Source organism: Triturus cristatus, chromosome 9, assembly GCF_964204655.1.
Source record: "Triturus cristatus chromosome 9, aTriCri1.1, whole genome shotgun sequence".
Taxonomy (NCBI): domain Eukaryota; kingdom Metazoa; phylum Chordata; class Amphibia; order Caudata; family Salamandridae; genus Triturus; species Triturus cristatus.
In genome coordinates, this window is record NC_140592.1 from 1,150,642,245 (window position 1) to 1,150,647,118 (window position 4,874).

The window sequence follows — 4,874 nt, forward strand, 5'->3', positions numbered from 1 at the left end:
TATCTTTGGCTGGCCATCTGGGTTAGAGAAAGCAAATGTCTCCAGTGCTCTTGAGAGTGCTGACAGAGGCTGCTCCCACCAATCCAGCACTGCTTTCATGCTGCATGAGCAAAAGACACACAATTGATGGACAGAATGCAGAACAAATCAAAACATTCACCCCAGTCAAGAGATCTGGGTTAAATCCATCATTCTTTCGCTCACCATGCCACCCCAGTTTAGACCTGGCCATATGCAAATCAGTCTTGACCCTGTGCCTCATGGGAACAGCCCAGCCCGAACTGCCAAGCCAGGTCCTTCCTGGACCGGAAACAAGCATCCTAGGACCGGTTTCATGCTGCATGAGAGCAGTGCCAGGATTGGATTGGGAGTTGGGAGCCTGCGAGAAGAGAAAGATCGAGGCGGACGTTGCGCTGCTAGAAGAACTAAGTGCCTTTTCTTTTTTTATTGCCCTACCAACCTCGGGACATGTATGCGACAGTGGTAGCGAGTTCACTTGCCTGTCCATGGTTTTCAGGAGTAACAGTAAGAGGTAAATAAGGTGAAAATTGCTTAGATGGTAGTGTCGGCCATTGGTGATTTGAGGAGCGCTACCAATAATGCATGTTTCCAGATATCCAGAACTATAACTGCAGTACTGCCAAGCGTATTGGGGCCTCCTGACTGAAACACTGCCAGGGAATAGAAGTTCCCTGGTGGCTGCGGCAGGGCAATGGCAGGCTGACTGCCCTAATTGTAATAGGGTGGTCAGAAGACCACCTTCGCCAAGCCCCCATGAGTCAAATGGTCCGTGGACTCACAAGTATTTACAATGTTGCTTGGCCTTGTAGAGGTTGCATATATATTATGGAGACGATGGGGTATTGATTTCTGCAGAGCTACCAGAGGTATTGAAATTAGCAACACCTATTGAAGCACTGTCGGAGTGAGAGAGGGGATCGAGTGGCAGTCATCCAAAGGGCTTTGTCAAGATTTTGGACATCAATTTTAGATATGGCCAGTGTAGGCAACGAGGCCTAGCATGTTAATATGGATGAATTAAGGGTGGATACGAAGATTGAGAAAGGGACTTCAAAGTATTCTAACCAGGTGAGTGGAAGAGGGTGGAAACAAAGAGAGATTTCAGGTTAGAAAAGATTGTGCCAAATGCTTGAGGAGCCTGATGTGTAGTAGAGAATACCAATAGAAGCAGTCCTGGAGTACGGAGCCCGATGATTAGATGTGAAGAGTCAGTGTAGGATTTATTTGTGAGGTGGAAGTTTAAGTCTCCAGGAATGGTGAAACTGGAGAATTTGAGAATTTGTGGGACTATACCGTCCATAAGGCTTTTTTACCAAAGTTGGTTCTTGGGCCCGGCGGACATTAGATCAAAACTTCAGAGAAGGAAAAGATAGAACTATCTTTACATGAGATGAGCTAGCATTCTCCTTCTAAATGGTAATTGAGTTCAGTAAGTGTGCATGAGATTTCCAAGCAGTGGGCCTTCTCATATCCGCCCTCTGATCTTTAGGGTTGTCCATCGAATAATGGAGTAGCTTTGGGAAATTGCAGCCACAATATCAGAACTGTCAATAGTTTTAAGCCATGTTTCAATCAGAAAGCATCCAACTTGTAGGAGAGAGTGAAGGTTCAGGAGTTGGCATGCTGGTGCGAAGGATATTTAATTTTTTTATTTCAAGTATATTCCATGAAAATAAAACAAAGAAAAATAGAAAACATGTTGATACCTTATGCTTTCATATAGGTTTCATTTAACAGTATGATGCTTTGTAACAGCCTGGTATACTCAGATCTGGTATTGAAACCCGCTTGACTTTTAATGCACGTTGCAGAAAAGCCTGATTTTTGCTGCAAAGAAAAGGCATGGCTGGATTTCCAAGTTTTTTAAAGACATCGCTTAAACACAAAGGGATGGCTAAAAAAAGTTTAAAAGGATTAATAATGGAAGGAAAAAGCATTGGCAAAGTAAAGTGTTGGAAGAAGAGCCTTGGCATCAAAATGCTCTTCATTTTAGAAGACTGTTCACATGTGCTCAAGCAAAATGCTGTCACTCACATTGCAAGTGAGCCAATGCCTGAAGTAGACTGGCCCATGGCCTTGTGCTTTATTAGTGGGTGGAAGCAAGATATGAATGGAAATTGAAATGACCTATTGATGGAAAAGGCTGATCCAAAGCCCCTCTATGTATGTATATATGCATGTATTTTTAGTTATCACTTTGCTTACATTGCATGAGGCTGGTGAAACAGCTATAGCTAGACCTAAATTATGGTTCGTCACTTTTGCAAACAGTTTGTAACCATGCAAAACAATGTAAATGAATTGAGCACTCCACCAAACCCACTATTGTCCCGCTCTGTTTAGAGTCAGGGAAACCTCTGGGTTACCGCTGTCAACCTTGACCCAGGAGTCCATCCACCACAGAACTGCTGGGTTTCAGTGGTAGTCATCCAGAAAAAAAATATTCTTGCTATGAGAGATTGGTAGTGGGAGCTTTTAGCGTGACATGTGCAGAGTAGCAAACTTCACTGCTGTGAATATGGAGTCACTGTGACAGTATCACTCTTTTCAGAAGAGAGATCCCCACAATGCAGGGGAATCTAAAAAATATGGCTGGCAACCACTGATTAAGGCACCAAAGAAGCAGCCGCGGCCTGTGCAGGTAGTAAGAGCAGTGGGGCTGGATCGGGGGGGGGGGGGGGCGGGGTGATTTCTACTGACAGTGACGAGGGAAAAAATAATACATTTTCCCTCATCATCGTCCATTGAAATTCCCCCCCACCGGGCCCCACCGCTCTTACCTGCATGGGCCACAGCTTCAGAGAACATCCCTCCGCAGAGCTTCTGGATGGCTCGATGCTCAACCGGGGGTAAATCAAAGAAAAGAAAACTGGGCCAGTTGCATGCTATAGTTACCATCAGGCACAGGTTCGAAATTCAGCCAATTTGAATGTATGCAGTTTTAAATGATCCCAAAAAATGCTGGCCTTGTCTCGTCCCTAAAATGTGTCATCAAAATATGTGCCAGAATATGTAATACTCCCCTCTCCATCAAGTTGGAAAATTTTAATTTCGATCGATACACTTTTAAAATGAACTCATATTTACTGAGTAATTGAATAAGTAGAAATCTAACTGGTACTGTTTTATGAATTCCTGTAAGTACTCACTGCTCAGATTTTTAAGGTAGTCTTTAGTGATTTTTTCATTGGTTAGCGCTTCACCGGGATATTGCTGGGCACTGGAGAGGTATAGATTTTTGGGAGCCCTGATGATCTTCAGGACTTTGCTGGCATCTTCATGCAGAGTGCTCAGCTTTCCTATTACGTCATACTGAATGTTGCAAGGGTCACACAGTTTATTCATTTGTCGCCAATGGATGTCAGAATACTCTGGATTCTGTTGCAACACATAGCGAACAAATTCCAGAAATGTGACATTTGCTGCAGGTGTACCAGATATTCGGAAGTGTTTCCTAATTTGATCTGCAACGTATCCTGAATAGTAGGGATTCAAATGAGAGTGGAGGAACTTATTCCTGTAAGCTGAGACAAGTCTCTCTAGAGGATCCCTGGTAAATATCACTTTTGTGTAGTTGTTAAGATACTTCATCCATTGGTCTTGAGGGTAGCTGATCAGTGTTCTCACAGGTGATCTAGAGTGAACCACTTCATGATCAATCTCTTCAGGCTCCCGGCTCAGATTCATATGAAGGAGGATAAGGATCCGCTTCCAGTTAGAGCAGCCAGCTTTTGGCACTTCGCAATAAATTATTTTATGGCTGTGCTCCACATATAATTGCTTTGCTACATTTGTAAAATCATTAGTTGGTCTCGTAAGGTTGTACTTCAAGCACATTTCGTTTAAAGTGTTTTTTCGATTGAGTTGAATCGCTGACCAGCTTTTTGTTACATCTGCAAGAGATAATGTCAAGAAAATAAAACAATTGCAATGACATAGATGAATGAACTCTAAAACAAACGAAATAGTTTTTATTTGTTTTTATCAAGAGGAACAATAGAGGACTTTATCCAAACACTTTACAACAAGCAGTTGGTGTTCAAGATACATGTCTGCATAGTGATAGACTACATAGAGCAACAGGAGTGAATACCTTCCATTCAAATGACACAATGCTGCAATTTGGGAGCAAGATGACAGTCACTCATTTTCACTTGCAGTCTTTGAAGATGTTGAGCGTAGGTGCCTTACCAAAAGAGAGGCAAGAAGTTGCACAGTTTATATGCGGCTCTGGAGGAAGTCTCATTCAGGGTCTTGTTTTTATCACTCTCTAGAATTCCAAATGTATCCTCATTTTGCTTCTGGAAAAGCAGGTCTCTCCTGGTTTCCTAAGCTTTGTGCTAAGTATTTTAGTGTTTGGTGTGGAATGACTTGCATGTGATTAAGGAAAGTTTGAAGGAGGATCTTGCTTCCAGTGTTAGTCAATTTTTTTTTTAGCAATGCAGTGAGGTGATACTTACCATTCCTAATCTATAGGCATTGTCTCTGGTGCTGTCATGTTGGGAGAAAAGGGGAATCCGAGATCTCATCCTTGTAGGAGGATACTTAGCTTCTGGAGCAGTGGCGCCAGAAGCTGTAAATACTATTATAGATGTGTGTATTACCCATCCTGGTGACACATTTTAAGTGACCTGATTGGGTGCCTAGTTTCTACAGCCTTACGTGTAAGTTAGCAGGAATGGGCATACTCTTTCCTCATTAGTATTTCAAACTTCTTCTTGATTACACCCATAAAAACAATATTCACTCAAATGATTGGGTGTACTCTATTTAATTTATTTTCATTTGAGCAGCACAAACTCTTTACATGCAGATTGTAAGCATTTATAGGACACATAATCTATACATATCTT

At 42.3% G+C, this 4,874-nt stretch overlaps 1 pseudogene; it reads right to left on the reverse strand.

Moving 5' to 3' along the window:
• Positions 1–3,087: 3,087 nt before the first annotated feature.
• LOC146799530 (carbohydrate sulfotransferase 9 pseudogene) lies at positions 3,088–3,873 on the reverse strand (annotated as a pseudogene).
• Between the last annotated feature and the right edge of the window lie 1,001 nt (positions 3,874–4,874).